The sequence below is a fragment of the Zootoca vivipara genome, chromosome 1, assembly GCF_963506605.1.
Source record: "Zootoca vivipara chromosome 1, rZooViv1.1, whole genome shotgun sequence".
Classification (NCBI taxonomy): Eukaryota; Metazoa; Chordata; class Lepidosauria; order Squamata; family Lacertidae; genus Zootoca; species Zootoca vivipara.
The window spans coordinates 45,485,387-45,502,501 of NC_083276.1; the positions used below are offsets into that span (position 1 = coordinate 45,485,387).

Below are 17,115 nucleotides of genomic sequence, written 5' to 3' on the forward strand. Positions count from 1 at the left end.
TTTATTGTCCAAAAAATCAGGGCTGCTCCATACACGTTTGCATGTTCATAATCCTTTTACATGTTTTTATGTTTTTTAATGTTTTTATTTTCTTTTTAATCGTATTGTTTTATCACTTTGTTGCTTGCCATCCTGGGCTCCTTTTGGAGAAAAGGAAAAACAGAAATTTAAAACAACAACAATAATACATCTGTACAGCAGACATCATGTAAGGTAAAGGACCCCTGGACAGTTAAGTGCAGTCGAAGGCGACTATGGGGTGCAGCGGTCATCTCACTTCAGGCTGAGGGAACCAGCGTTTGTCCACAGCTAGCTTTCCGGATCATGTGGCCAGCATGATTAAAACGCTTCTAGCACCACGGAACACCATGATGGAAGCCGGAGCGCACAGAAATGCTGTTTACCTTCCCACCACAGCAGTAACTAGCAGTACCTAGTAATTATCTATTTTCAAACTGCTAGGTTGGCAGAAACTGGGACAGAGCAACGGGAGCTCATCCTGTTGCGCAGATTTGACTCGCCAACCTTCCAATCAGCAAGCCCAAGAGGCTCAGTGGTTTAGACCACAGCACCACCTGCTCCCTCACAAACATCATGTACACATGTGACAAACGTGTTGTGCACAAAAGAACTAAGACTAGCTTCAGTTTCCTGCTATATATTTAATATAACTAATATGAAAGTGCTTTCAGTACCTTTTTTTTTTACTGCTAGGGCACAGGCTAAACCCAGGAATATTAATGTTTTTCTTGAATTTATTTCTGGGAATTTTTTGTTATATGCATGTCTAACTCCTAAAAACTTACTGCATACATAAAGTATGTTAACTTGAAGAATTGCTGCACCTTTCCCATACAACACTGAGCAATAAACCGTAACATAAAATGGAACGTTTTCTGGAACGTTGTCAAACACTGTAGCTACACTAAGAGAATGATATCTAGAATGGTGGTTCCCAACCTGTGGGCAGGGACTGCAGAGTTATCCCAAGGGAGCCACAAAGCTTTGCATGCAATGCTTCACCAGCCAATGTTTGGTTTTCATCTGCCACCCACTGCTATGAGCAAGGCATGTATGGATTTTGCAGACCAAGCAGAAGCTTGTTTTACCTGTTCCTCATTAGAACTGAACTCCCTTTCAACAAGAAAAGCATGGACTGAGTGGCCAGACAAAAGACACTCCTAACAACAGCTGCTACCTAGCCATCTAGAAGCAGAGGTAGATCCAGAAAGAAGCACAAGATTCAGGGGCATTTCTAAGTTGCAAACTTTATGTTAAAGGGTGAGTGCAAACTCTTCCAAAATAGGATATACACCTACTCCCACTGGGATCCTAAAGCAACAGGACCTCCATTGTCCCTAAATTAAGTTTTATCTTGCTTGACCCTAAATTAAGTTTTAACTTACTTGCCCTCATCCAACCCCAAACAGCGGCCAAACTCAGAACCTCCACTGAGTCCCTGATATCAAGAAAATATTTGTTAAGAGACTAATTTCTCTCTCAGTCTGTTACAGCATGGCCTCCAAACAGATAAAGAAACATTCTACTGATGTATCACAAAAAAGGCCTGATTCCAGGTAGTCTGCAGCTACTAATAATCTTTCCAATTGTACAAGACACTCTATCTAAACCCCCCAATTTAAATACTGTTCACAACATTACATTTCACTTACACCTCAGCCATGATTTGTTAAAGGACTACTTAAACCAAGTGTTTTGAGGTGCCTGAAATTAAAGATTTTTACAACTCGCAAAATATGGTGCTTGATGACAAGCATCAGTCAATTTTGTGTGTCACCCACTTTGAAAATGGGTGTCAAACTAGTATACAATTATGGAACGTAGAATTGTGCTCTGAACATGTACCTCACTCTAGTGTCTCAAATAAGCTGAGGACTCAATTCACCCAGCTTTCCAAATATTGAATTGAACTTTGCACCTCCACATTATCTGTCTCTACAGCACAACTGCTAACAGACTGAGTCATTGGTTATGTACTACTACATCAACATTAGAATATTATCAGCAATGCTAGCTTTGCCTATTCAGTACAATTCATACAGCCATTAGTGATCCACGAGATGATTTATGGAAGTCGCGTTGTAATGGATATGCATGAAATCTGGTCTTGTGAATGAGTTTGTGCATCACTGACTGAGCATAATTCATGCTCCCCTGTGGCCAAGAAAGCATGAGAGAAAGGAAACCAAGCAGACCTCTAGGATGAGCTAGCATACTGCAAAGTTTAGCCTCACAATTATCAGAATGCTTCCTGAACTGTGTATGGCCAGACTCCACCCCTTTCATAAGAGAATCTTAGCATAACATTTAGCAATAGCTAATGATGAGTGATTTGGTGGGGTGCTGGAAGAGACAATTTAAGGATATTTTCTACGTTTCAAGGTGGAGTGTTATCCTCCTGTCATCCAAGCCAGGTATCCCAGGACTTATTTTAACCCAAACATGCATTTCAGGACCCATTTCTTAATCAATCTTTTACCATATATTTGCATGGTGGTAGTGCTCTTGTTTTGACCCACCTTGAATTAGGCTGCAACCCACTAGTGGATCCCAGTGTTCTTTAATGCAGTTGAAGACCAGTGTTCTTTAATGCAAGCGTTGTGTGTCCACTGATAATATATCAAATGCATCACAGCGTTCAGCCAGCTATACTGCCTGCAGCAAAACTGATTTGCTGGCCTCCTTTTCACCTAACACCGGGAATGTATACCCAGAGGTGAACCAATTGTGAATGAAAAGGTCAGGCTACATTGGAAGGAGAGACACACCTGAGACTGCCTGCCTAACACCAGCTTGAGAAAGTGGCTGTGTGTGTTAGCTATATAGCCAGGTGTTATTTCAATTATATAAATCATTCAAATTACATCATTTAAAATACACAAGACCGAATAGTTGCTATACATGTTCAGAAGCCGGTTTGAGCTGTTGTTTATCAAATATCAAAACGTGACACACATACACACAAAGCTTACTTGGCAACTGCTAGTTAGGGCGTAACCAAAGAGAGACTTAACAACAAGTGTTATTTCTCCGTGACCTGACCCTTAAAGTGCTATGTTTCTGCCAGCCCAATCAACTGTAACACAGCTGACATGGCTGGAACACTCTGAGGATTAGGCCACACAAACATTTCCAGTTCTACTCTTCTGAGCCTCATGATGGGTGCAGCAAGTTGCAACAAATTCAGAATTACATCACAGGACTGAGCGAACTGCCTATCACATTATTGGATCAGTTACTCTGCTGGTCATTGCCAGAGCCTCATGTGCCTCCAAAGGAATGAATTTCATCATAAGGAATTCTGCTTTATCGAGAAACAGCTGGTTTTCAACTGGGTGTAAAACCCCAACGTTAACACATATTTGTCTGTAATTGTAATTGCCTCATAATGGAAGAACTGCAGGTATCAATCTGTTTATTAGGATTGGGAAGGGAAGGTGGGAGAGGCTCATTCCATTCAGTTCCATTGACAGAAAGTAATTTAGGATCCAAGGCATAGAATGCCACCCCGCACTCTGTGCTCAAACAGCAGTTTCCATAAGGCTATATGAGTCTTGCGCATGACAATCCTCGCTCACCAACTACCTCCACTCAGCACTTCAGAGCACACTATGGCCCAGCAGGGTTATTCAATAGCAGCTGATGCCCTGCGTGTTGCCAACTCTGCCCCAGGATTCAGATGTGCAGAATAGCTAAAGAGAAGAGTGCCATACATGGGGGGCCTGGGGAAGAGGATGCAAAATGGCAATGGCTGCTACTGAATGGCCCTACAGCAGGGATGATTAGACTCTGGGCCCCCAGATGTTGCTGGGCTCCAACTCTCATTAGCCCCGGACAGCACAACCAGTAGTCCAGGTTGATGTAAATTGTAGTCCAGCAACTGCCCTACAGTGTCACAACATGCTCAGTGAAGTTTTGTGGGAACAACTGGTGGGTTTGGAAAAGTTTATCTGAAGGAGTCACTCCATGAGCACAAGGCGCAATATTGCTCCCATAGTAAAGTAACTTTAAAACATCATTATGTAAAGTTTAAAAAGAGAAGAAAAAATAGATCTTAGCCCTTTACATGAAGGTACTCTGGTAAAACATAAAACGTTAACTTTAAAATAGTCCATTGTTTCTCTTGCAACATGTCTTCATTGTTTACAATCAGTTTTTTCGTGTTGTGCTTAGTCCAGACTACTTCCCTGAAGGATGTGCTTATGTTGCTAAAATAATACATTTGACACTAAACACACCACCTTTTGTACCTTTCAAAAATGTGATACTTCCCCCTCCTTCTGCCACCCCTCCTCAAAACATCCTTTGCTATGAAATGTGGTTTGCACAGGTACCCTAGGCAACTATCATTTGTTGTCTATAATGTTAACATAAACTATTCATAAAATGCCTAAAAGAAACAAGGTAATGAGCAATACAAAAACATAGAATAAAGAGAAAGAAAACCCTGCCGGCCAGCCTTACAATTATATTGTGACAAGCAGCACTACTCTCCTTTGTCAATCCCAAACTTAACTTCATTCACATTCTTCTGTGGCTGTATACTCTCCCACTGCAAAACTCCAGCACTAGTGTGTTCACCCAGTATCTTTTCTTCCACGTGGCAAAAGAGTAACGGGTCAAAACCTAGGGATGCCATATTTCAAACACTGAAAATCCGGACAGAAAAGTTGCTGAGCTTTTTTCTTTTGCCCAAAGCTGTTGAGCTTTTTGGGCAAAATTGCTTTTTTAAAAATGCAATTTTTAGCTATTTTTATGGAAAAACAGCAATAACAGCACTGCCAACATGAGCGGCCATACGTCCAGATTCTACCAGATATTTTTTACGATTTCCACCCAGGCACTGCTGCCAACTACAGTATTCCAAATATGTCCAGGAAAATCCGGACGTATGGCAACCTTATCAAAACCTCCCTGCCCCAAAGCTCATTCCTCTTTACTATGAGAATGTTGCCCTTGGATCAAGGCTTGTGGGAGATGAGTGTAAGGCCAGAGGGGACTGTGTGCTGTAAAATGAAGACATTTACAATGCGGTTTGTTCTTATATGAAGAATCTTGGGTATACAATGGAGCATCTCTTGCAGATATCTGCAAAATAAGATGCTGGTTTATTTGTGTCTTTATATCACAATATATTGCTTCTGAAGCTCTGAGAGGTGACTTACATACAAGCTATGTAATCAGTCTGGTACTCAAAGCACATAATCCAACAGATTATGCAACTGAATAGCTGTAGTAGCCTGAAGATATTTTATGCTTGAAACACCAAAGCATCTGCAGAGATATCCTGTAAGTCACAGTATCTCTTAACCTCACTGTAGCCAATACATGAGATAACTTGTAAGACTAAAACAAGGATCAGATTAAAGAAGATCAAAAGCACTAGCATTCACCCTGAAAAACAAAACTGATTCAGTTCTTTTATGCAATGAAGTTTCATGCCATTTGTCTAGAATGGCCTTTATAAAGGCAGAATCTGACCCAATGTGGGAAGCGGGAGAAATTCAAGACATAGCTGCCAAGTTTTCGCTTTTCTCGCGAGAAAGCCTATTCAGCATAAGGGAAAATCCCTGTAAAAAAGGGATAGCTTGGCAGCTATGATTCAAGACCCATAAAATGTAGACTGTAAGAGCCAAAGCAGACTGGTTCTGGTGACGAGAACATCATGTAATTGATGGCTGGGCATATAATACCCTCAAAGATGTTACATAACTTAGAAAAATGGGCATGGGGCAAAGATATCGCTGCATCAAGATCACTAGTTCCAGGCAAGTCTTAGCTCCATGCAATATTAGCTCCATCTGGTATGTTACTTGAAGGGTCTACGAAAATAGTTAATCTCATTCCATTTCCATATGTTCAGCATATTTTTATCTACCACAACCAGCATACTGACTGTAAACCAAAGGATTAGCCACTGTTTAAATGTTTTTAATTCTCCTTTCTCAAGATTGCACTCACGACAAAAATAAAATCAGCTAATGGCAGCAAGTATCAGTCTGCATTCCTACTGATTTTTACTTTAGAGAAAGGCTGTATTTCAGTGGTAGAGCACATGCTTTTTTGTTCAGATGTTCTCAAGTGTGATCCCCTGCATCTCCAGGTACCATAGGTCTGGAAAAGAACCTTTCCTAAAACTCTGGAGAACGGCTGACCACCAATGTAAGCAATACTGAGATAGATGGAACAATGATCTAACTTGATAGGAAGACAACTTTCTAAACTGTAGCTCACTCCATTACACATTACACTAATCCTCTGTTTACAAATGTTTTATTAAGCAAATGAGTAGATTTTTTTCTGTTTCCAAACCATTAAAGTGCCGCTGATTTAAATTAACCATTTATTTAATGCTTCTGTTACAAAAATCTTGCCTTGATCTCTCTACAGAGAGGAAACCAACATTCAGCAGTTGGTTCAAAATCAGCAGCTGCTCAGTAGCTTAAAAGGAACCTTAGTGGCTCAGGTTTTGTTCCTATTGACCATAACTGATAGATAGCATTTAGGTTTAGCTTATTCCTTTTCCTCTGAAGTTGAAGAATCAGTGATTTCTATTCAAAGAGACCTGTGTCATAAGCAAGACACCAATGGGTATCTGCCCTTAGTTGTAAAAGTAAAGGGATCCCTGACCGTTAGGTCCAGTCGTGACCGACTCTGGAGTTGTGGCGCTAATCCAGCGTTATTGGCCGAGGGAGCTGGCGTACAGCTTCTGGGTCATGTGGCCAGCATCTCAAAGCCGCTTCTGGCGAACCAGAGCAGCACACGGAAACGTCGTTTACCTTCCCACTGTAGCGGTACCGATTTATCTACTTGCACTTTGATGTGCTTTCGAACTGCTAGGTTGGCAGGTGCTGGGACTGAGCAACGGGAGCTCACCCCGTCGCAGGGATTCGAACTGCCAACCTTCTGATCGGCAAGCCCTAGGCTCTGTGGTTTAACCCACAGCGCCACCCGCGTCCCTTGAATTGAAATGCAGGAATCTTTTGCTCAATGTGGGACTCAAACTCACGACCCTGAGATTAAGAGTCTCATGCTCTACCGACTGAGCTATCCATGAAAGCTCATACCAATGACAAACTTAGTTGGTCTCTAATGTGCTACTGAAAGGAATGTTATTTATTTTGTAAAACATCAGACATTAAAACATTTCCCGATACAGGACTGCCTTCAGACACATTGTACACAGAAAAGCTGTATTTGCTTCTTCAAAGTTTATATTCTTACCTCAAGTTTTGTTTGTCTGATCACTCATGAACATAATTGAAGTTCCTATTCCTTTTGACAGCATCACTGTACAATATACCCAGGGAGCATTTCAGCTGTAAAATACAGGGGGACAAAGAAAAGAGAAAGATTATTTTATAACCATGTAGGAAATGGTTTGACCTCATAGTAAATTCTGACTTTTAGAACAACTTTTAGAACAAGACTCCCACCCTTTTCTATACTGTTAAACTCATATTCACTACACCATAAATATACATTAATGGGAGTGTTACTGGCTTTTGTCTTAAACGTGTCCCTAGCACCTTGACTCCAAAATCTCAAATTGCTTGAGAAAGTATAAAAGGAAAAGCATAGGAGCCCAGGGCAAGCTAGTTGCAAGGGTGTGCAGTACTTCCTATCTCTCATATCCGCATAAAGTTCTCCTCCTCCTTCAGGTCCATTAACTATGCTCCTTAATGAAACAGAGGGTGGAATTGGGGGGGGGAGAGAGATCCAATAAAAGGCCTCTTCTTCGCTGTAATAGCCCAGCATGTTGAATGCTCATACATGCATGCCATGGGGTGGGATGACTGACCTCTTATAGTCTATATAGCAGTGGTGGCGAACCTATGGCACGCATGCCAGAGGGGGCACTCAGAGCCCTGTCTGTGGGCACATGTGCCATTGCCCCAGCAGAGTTTACCAGACATTAATTGTTCAAAAGCAATGCAAACTTTTACCTTTCAATAAAAAGTTGCTGGTATCGTTGAAAGCTCTGTTATTGTGTTTTTATTTTAATACAAAAGATGTTAATGTACAAGCATGCACACAATAAACTAAAACCACAGTTGTTGTTGTTTAGTCGTTTAGTCGTGTCCGACTCTTCGTGACCCCATGGACCATAGCACGCCAGGCACTCCTGTCTTGCACTGCCTCCCGTAGTTTGGTCAAACACATGTTCGTAGCTTCGAGAACACTGTCCAACCATCTTGTCCTCTGTCGTCCCCTTCTCCTAGTGCCCTCAATCTTTCCCAACATCAGGGTCTTTTCCAAGGATTCTTCTCTTCTCATGAGGTGGCCAAAGTATTGGAGCCTCAGCTTCACGATCTGTCCTTCCAGGGAGCACTCAGGGCTGATTTCCTTAAGAATTGATAGGTTTGATCTTCTAGCAGTCCATGGGACTCTCAAGAGTCTCCTCCAGCACCATAATTCAAAAGCATCAATTCTTCGGCGATCAGCCTTCTTTATGGTCCAGCTCTCACTTCCATACATCACTACTGGGAAAACCATAGCTTTAACTATACGGACCTTTGTCGGCAAGGTGATGTCTCTGCTTTTTAAGATGCTGTCTAGGTTTGTCATTGCTTTTCTCCCAAGAAGCAGGCGTCTTTTAATTTCGTGACTGCTGTCACCATCTGCAGTGATCAAGGAGCCCAAGAAAGTAAAATCTCTCACTGCCTCCATTTCTTCCCCTTCTATTTGCCAGGAGGTGATGGGACCAGTGGCCATGATCTTGGTTTTTTTGATGTTCAGCTTCAGACCATATTTTGCGCTCTCCTCTTTCACCCTCATTAAAAGGTTCTTTAATTCCTCCTCACTTTCTGCCATCAAGGTTGTGTCATCTGCATATCTGAGGTTGTTGATATTTCTTCCGGCAATCTTAATTCCTGCTTGGGATTCATCTAGTCCAGCCTTTCGCATGATGAATTCTGCATATAAGTTAAACAAGCAGGGAGACAATATACAACCTTGTCGTAATCCTTTCCCAATTTTGAACCAATCAGTTGTTCCATATCCAGTTCTAACTGTAGCTTCTTGTCCCACATAGAGATTTCTCAGGAGACAGATGAGGTGATCAGGCACTCCCATTTCTTTAAGAACTTGCCATAGTTTGCTGTGGTCGACACAGTCAAAGGCTTTTGCATAGTCAATGAAGCAGAAGTAGACGTTTTTCTGGAACTCTCTAGCTTTCTCCATAATCCAGCGCATGTTTGCTATTTGGTCTCTGGTTCCTCTGCCCTTTCGAAATCCAGCTTGCACTTCTGGGAGTTCTCGGTCCACATACTGCCTAAGCCTGCCTTGTAGAATTTTAAGCATAACCTTGCTAGCGTGTGAAATGAGCGCAATTGTGCGGTAGTTGGAGCATTCTTTGGCACTGCCCTTCTTTGGAATTGGGATGTAGACTGATCTTCTCCAATCCTCTGGCCATTGCTGAGTTTTCCAAACTTGCTGGCATATTGGGTGTAGCACCTTAACAGCATCATCTTTTAAAATTTTAAATAGTTCAGCTGGAATATCATCACTTCCACTGGCTTTGTTATTAGCAGTGCTTTCTAAGGCCCATTTGACTTCACTCTCCAAGATGTCTGGCTCAAGGTCAGCAACCACACTACCTGGGGTGTACGAGACCTCCATATCTTTCTGGTATAATTCCTCTTCTTGATGTCTTCTGCTTCCGTTAGGTCCTTACCACTTTTGTCCTTGATTATGGTAATCTTTGTACGAAATGTTCCTTTCGTATCTCCAATTTTCTTGAACAGATCTCTGGTTTTCCCCATTCTATTGTTTTCCTCTATTTCTTTGCATTGCTCATTTAAGAAGACCCTCTTATCTCTCCTTGCTGTTTTTTGGAAATCTGCATTCAGTTTCCTGTATCTTTCCCTATCTCCCTTGCATTTTGCTTGCCTCCTCTCCTCCGCTATTCGTAAGGCCTCGTTGGACAGCCATTTTGCCTTCTTGCATTTCCTTTTCCTTGGGATGGTTTTTGTTGCTGCCTCCTGTATAATGTTACGAGCCTCCATCCATAGTTCTTCAGGCACTCTGTCCACCAAATCTAAATCCTTAAACCTGTTCCTCACTTCCACTGTGTATTCATAAGGGATTTGATTCAGATTGTATCTTACTGGCCCAGTGGTTTTTCCTACTTTCTTCAGTTTAAGCTGGAATTTTGCTATAAGAAGCTGATGATCTGAGTTACAGTCAGCTCCAGGTCTTGTTTTTGCTGACTGTATAGAGCTTCTCCATCTTTGGCTGCAGAGAATATAATCAATCTGATTTCGATGCTGCCCATTTGGTGATATCCATGTGTAGAGTCGTCTCTTGTGTTGTTGGAAGAGAGTGTTTGTGATGACCAGCTTGTTCTCTTGACAGAACTCTATTAGCCTTTGCCCTGCTTCATTTTGAACTCCAAGGCCAAACTTGCCAGTTGTTCCTTTTATCTCTTGATTCCCTACTTTAGCATTCCAATCCCCTGTAATGAGAAGAACATCCTTCTTTGGTGTCATTTCTAGAAGGTGTTGTAGGTCTTCATAGAATTGGTCAATTTCACTTTCTTCAGCACCGGTAGTTGGTGCATAAACTTGGATTACTGTGATGTTAAAAGGTCTGCCTTGGATTCGTATCGAGATCATTCTGTCATTTTTGAGATTGCATCCCATTACAGCTTTTGCCACTCTTTTGTTGACTATGAGGGCCACTCCATTTCTACTACGGGATTCTTGCCCACAGTAGTAGATATGATAGTCACCCGAACTGAATTCGCCCATTCCCTTCCATTTTAGTTCACTGATGCCCAGGATGTCGATATTTATTCTTGTCATCTCATTTTTGACCACATCCAGCTTACCTCTATTCATGGTTCTTACATTCCAGGTTCCTATGCAATATTTTTCTTTACAGCATCGGACTTTCCTTTCGCTTCCAGGCATATCCGCAACTGAGCGTCCTTTCGGCTTTGGCCCAGCCGCTTCATCAGCTCTGAATCTACTTGTACTTGTCCTCCGCTCTTCCTCAGTAGCATGTTGGACGCCTTCCGACCTGAGGGGCTCATCTTCCAGCGTCATAACTTTTATATGCCTGTTGTCTTTGTCCATGGAGTTTTCTTGGCAGGGATACTGGAGTGGCTTGCCAGTTCCTTCTCCAGGTGGATCACGTTTAGTCAAAACTCTCCACTATGACCTGTCCATCTTGGGTGGCCCTGCATGGCATAGCTCATAGCTTCTCTGAGTTATTCAAGCCCCTTCGCCACGACAAGGCATTGATCCATGAAGGGGAAAACCACAGTATTCAGGCTAAATTGCCGTGTTGGCACTTTGCGATAAATCAGTGGGTTTTGGGTTGCAGTTTGGGCACTTGGTCTCTAAATGGTTCTCCATCACTGCTATATAGGAACCTTGTGTGTAAGTGCTGTCTTCACAACAGGCTAGATTACACCAAATATGAATGCTGTATACTTTTGCTTTTTCTGCAGAGGAAATTTTGTTTTAATCTCAAAGATGGGCAGATTAGAATCGAATCAGGAATGTTTTTTTACTATATCTAATTTAAACAGTCAGTTGCTTTGCCACAAGAGATTAATTTTTATAGCAACATCAGTTGAGGCTCAAGCAAGAAAAGATCAGCCCTTGAACTAGTTTCTATGCCCTGGAAGATTTACATCTGTTAAGCTGCAGGAGAGGGGCTTTTCACGCAAAACGCCATAGGTTCTATCCCAGCTGAAACTTTGCCAGGCAGTGTCAACAGTACTGACACTAGATGTACCAATGACACTATTTCCTGAAAAAAATACTGGACTGGGTGGTAAATTGGCTGCTGAAATAAACACCTGTTTTCAAATTCTATCCAACAGGAGAACTGACATGGGGGGAAACAAGTGAATAATAATTATATTTTTAAAAAATATTTATTTTGTATAGAAATTTCTATCCTACCCTTCTGGTGCATATGCACAACTCAGCACAGCATACAATAACTTAAAATCACATCAACACCACCCACTTCACCACCCCACTAAAAACACAACAAAAGCAAAGACCAAAAACATAACCAAACCTTTACACAAAGCTGCTGATACTTAGCAGGCAAAAGCCTGCTCAAATAAGAATGTATTTACCGGCAGGCGGGGGTGGGGGGGCTACATGTTTCAAGAAACAAGATATTCCACAACATTGGTGCAGCCGCTGAGAAGGCCCTATCTCATACTGCTCTCAACCATGCTCCCATCAACCATGCCTCCACCCCAGGTTGAACACAGAGATGGGGATCTCCTTCTGATCTTAGGGAGCGGGCAAAATACTACTATGGAAGGAAGTAACTCCTCCGATATTGTGGACCCAAACTATTTAAATCTTTAAAGGCAATCACTGAAATCTCAATTTGTGACCAGAAACAACTGACAACCAGTGCAGACATTGCAGGATAGGTGTAAGACAGACCTACTGCTACATTCTGAGTAGTTCAGCAAACCCATAAGGATGTACTCCCTTTGTCTAGTTCCCAGTGGAGGTTGTCAATAAAGTCAACCAAAGCTGCTTTGGTTCCAACTTCAGGCATGAAGCCAGACTGAAATGGATGAAGCTGATATTCTACTACGCCTTCGTGTACCTTGCCAAAAATGGTAAACTTGAGATTGGTTGGAAATTGTCCAACATGATGGGTTTTTTTAGAGGGGACCGTTTCAACAGGGGGTTGTAGGTAGTCAGGAACTCTTTTTACATAGGTCTGCGCTCCTGTGAAGGTTCCTGTCAGACTGAAGGCAGGTTCAAGCATTCAAGGTCTGTCAATGAAGAGAGGACCGTACATACCTCTTGTTCAGAACAAAAACAAAAACAAAATCCAACAAAATGCTATGTGAAGGAGTCCCAATATAATTTGGGATAGCCCCACAGTTTCTGTGGAGGGCAGAAAGTCCTGAGCCACTTCCAACAAGGTGGTTTTTGCATGGATGTCAAAGTCATTCAGTAACAACAGGCTGGGAAACTCCAACGACATGGGCAACTAACCTAGCTAGATCACATAAAGAGCCTGTTATACAACAGAATCTCCCTTCTGTGCCAGCCACCTACCTCAAGAAACACTCCATGATTCAAACAGGGCACTAGGTCAGGGTGGATGGAATTATGATAGACCACAGCAATCTGCTTCCCTGCCTGCCCATACATCCACAGCCTCAGCTGATGGCTCTACAGAGAAACCTGGTACAGAGAGCTAAAATATGTTTACCCATCCGCTTCTTCCAACCAGGGCTCTGCAATACATTCTAGGTCAGATCCTGGGAGGTCATATTTTACCACGTATTGATATGGCATTCGAAAACACCCCCTCCAGACTGGAAGGGTTGCCACCATACACACAAGGACTTTGGTTGACAGATAAATCGGAAGGAAAAAAGTATACCATCCTTCCCTCTCTGGGACTCTCTGTGAAAATGAAAATAGCAGTTTGCAGATTGTGCAACTCTTTTTTCTCTCTTGCTTAATTTAATTTAGAGTACAACACCCCCAAATTGGAGGAGGGGGGGAGAATCAAGCATTCAAGATCATTATTCTTTTCAGATGAAACTAGATAGCAATCATCTTGTCATGAGTTTTTCTAATGATCTGCCACTTACAGACCAGACTGACAGGAGCCAACTCTTCTTATGCAACAGAGTATTTTGTAGGGCGGGCAAGCAACCATGTACTCACCTTCAGAATGCATAGTATTCTTTAAGATGTATGCTTAAAATAAACCCAAAGCGGGTTCTCCATGCATCCAACTTAATGCTCAAAGGAACAAGGACTAATGGACACTGTGCTTTGTTAGGGGGGCTGGGAAATGTAGCTCTGTGAGGGAGAACTACATTTCCCAGGATTCTTTTGGGGTATGTGCATTAGATGTGCCTTAAGCATCTGGTATGAATCTGCCCACATACTCCATGAGGCAAGACCATATACAAGAGTATGCTGTCAGAAGATAGGCAACAGCTAGAAACCATTCTGCCTTGAGCATTTCCCATTTATTCCTGACTCCAGCCCTCAGTAAAAGAGCTGGTTCCAGCAAGTGTGGGACAAGATGAAAAGGATGGAAATGAGGTAAGCGACAACACATCTGGACACTAGGCTAACAGCTGCTGGAAGGAGGATTCACTCAGTTCCTTACCGTCACCTTTGTGCACGGTCAATGAACATGCACTGCTACTTCCTTAGTTCCCTTCCACATCTGCAGAGCCTATTGGTTCTTCACTAGACCCTACAAGTGAACATACAGTACGAAGTATTCCCCTGTCAAAGATGCCAGTCCTAGCCAGATTTGTTCTGTTAGTCTCCTTGGAGGTAGACTTCATATGAGACTGAAACTGGAGCTTACCATGTGACAGGTGGTGGAGAGATGAAGGAGCACGCCTGCTAATTGTGTATTTACTATTCCTACACAAAGATCTTCATGCACAACAGCTGTGGCACACGAAAGAACTCAGCATGAGTGTACCTGTGTACACATCCCATAAACAGAAGGCTGGCACGGAAGTATTTGGGGAAGAGAATCTGCTGAGCAAATTTAGGCAAGAGACAAGTTCTGGGGATTTCAGGTTAGTGTCATTTGGCGGTAGCTTTGGTAAGCCCTACTGTGATCTAATAGATTTTTTAATTGAATCCAGGGGCCAAGATCTGTACATCTTTAAACAAAAATGAATTCAGTGCTTTGACATACAACGCTTAAGAAGCATAATCTACAATTAAGAGTCAATGCGCCTAAACATTTTTAAAAGCAACAAGTTTTTTAGTATTTCATCTAATAAAACTTTGCAGATAGCTAGTCATCTGTGCTGAGCAGTTTCAGTGGCTGGGTTGGAACTTTAGAAACACAAAACCACACTGAGCTTCAGAATACAACATGAAGCATTTCCCCTCCTTTATCTTTTCACTGCACCAAGTGCTTCACTGTAACAGTATAACTACCACCAAGAGCAGATGAAGTGTAGTAGTTAAGAGCTACCCTTAGCCAAATAGTTTTGAGTTCAAATCTCTTCTCAGCTATGCTATACATTCACTGGATGTGCCAAAGCAAACCTCTCTTTCAGCTTCAGCTTCCTTTCTTCAGAGCTGCTGTAAAAATTACTGAAAAAATGTAGATGAAGCTCTAGGAACATAGTGAGTAACGGCCCCAAGCAGAGATTTAAACCTGTCTGGGTCTCCCACATTCAATTCCAGCACAGTATAAATTACATTATACAGAACCTCAAGGCACTCCATGATCAGCTTACATATTTGTTCTACTGGCGCGACTACACAGCATTTATATTGCAGTTTCTCCAACTAAGTTAACTAACTTACTGTTAATTTTGTTGTGATCCCCAGAGGTCAAATGAACCGGCTTGCTGCAAAAGCTGAAAAAATGACTGTATTTTTTGCATCCAATTCATGCATTCAAAAATGGAAAACACAGGAGTTTTGAAGTCATGTATTTGCCAAATTCAGCTTCCTAAGGGTGTCCATTTAGGAATACTGTAAAACATTTCCAGTCCTTTCAAAGAGTGAATAAATTTTAAAATGTAATATTATATTATTTAAATAAGATTCAGTTTCAGTTATATTAAAAGATAAAAAGTTGGCCAAAAAATGAAATCTGCATGTAAAATAAACATGTTAAGTATGCTGATTTAGTGGTAATTGGAGAACTTCAGCAAACCAAAGCAAAGTGCTGCGCTCACGGATTCCCACCCACCTCCTATTTTCTTCCTATTAGGCCAGCAGGAAGAGAGCAGCCAAAACTACTTTATTATCCTGAATCCCAACTTATCATTAAGTGCAAACCAAGAATTGTATGTAAATCAGCTTTATAACCTACAGTTTGAAGCAGGCTTTTTTTGAAAGTGACTAGTTTGTTTTACACCAAGATTCCTAGCTGCTGAGATCCAGAGAACGTGTAATATTTACAGTTCCTATGTGGGAAAGCACTCCCCCCCCCTAATAATTACTGTATCCGCCTAGCTTCTGGACACAAAATGCTGGACTATGGCCCTTTGCTCCAAATGAAATTACTTACAGACTTTGCATGTATACAAGAAAGCCAGTAAATTAATTTCATAATCCCCACCTCATCTCTAAGACAGATATAATTGAGTAGTGCAAAATACATGATCAGAGATCTTGGATTATGCTTCAAGGTGAGATAATTTAGCTGCAAACCAATTTGTGTTCATTGCTGCAGCAACTAAATCTTGTTCGTAGAATATAAGAATTACAAAACGGAAAATTCAATGTACACCAGTGATTTTTAAAGGGCTCTCATCTTAATGACTTGAATCAACATTGTGAGGGGGAAACAGTACAGAGAGCCCCCTCCCATCTTGAGGAGCAGCTCTTCCACCAGCAGCAGAGCCAGCGGGGAGGGGGAAGAGTCCAGTGGGGAAGGAGGAAGTAGGAGACAGGGCTCAGGCAGGATAGCAGAGCCTCTGCTGCACGTGAGAGAGGAAGAGAGAGCGGGGGAAAGGGGGGAGAAGGAAAACATGGAAATGAGACCCTTTTACCCCCCAGTTCCGGAATTACGCAGGAGGAAACGCGGAAGGAGATTTGGGGTGCCCAGACTCTTATGTTGGAAGAAAACGCGGGAAGCGCCACTCCAGGGTTCTGGGTCAGACTAAGAACATGTACCCTGTACAGCTCCAGCACTGTAAATAGCATGCACACAATAAAAGCATGAAAAGGCAACGGTCTGGAGAGTCGTTACTTTAGAGTAGTCGCAGCACATCCTCTGTGACAAACATCATTTAAAGTAATTCACTTTTGCCCTTATGTTTGGGAAGATGTTACAGAATGTGTGCAGCCAGTGCCTGCTGAAAGCTCAGAAGCCAGAAAGATAGGTGAGTGGTGAGAAGAAGAAGAAGAAGAAGAAGAAGAAGAAGAAGAAGAAGAAGAAGAAGAAGAAGAAGAAGAAGAAGAAGAGTTCGAATTTGATATCCCGCTTTATAACTACCCGAAGGAGTCTCAAAGCGGCTAACAATCTCCTTTCCCTTCCTCCCCCACAACAAACACTCTGTGAGGTGAGTGGGGCTGAGAGTCTTCAGAGAAGTGTGACTAGCCCAAGGTCACCCAGCAGCTGCATGTGGAGGAGCGGGGAAGCGAACCCGGT

General features: G+C 42.2%; 1 protein-coding gene across 5 annotated transcripts in view; it reads right to left on the reverse strand.

Moving 5' to 3' along the window:
* The window catches only part of SIPA1L1 (signal induced proliferation associated 1 like 1), a 152,897-nt gene that overhangs the window by 111,933 nt on the left and 23,849 nt on the right, over positions 1 to 17,115 (reverse strand). For all 5 annotated transcript variants that reach the window (XM_035113094.2, XM_035113106.2, XM_060273729.1 and 2 more), the window contains exon 2: positions 7,246 to 7,340. The gene's annotated coding sequence lies outside the window, so the exon portion shown is untranslated. The remainder of the gene's footprint in view (positions 1 to 7,245; positions 7,341 to 17,115) is intronic.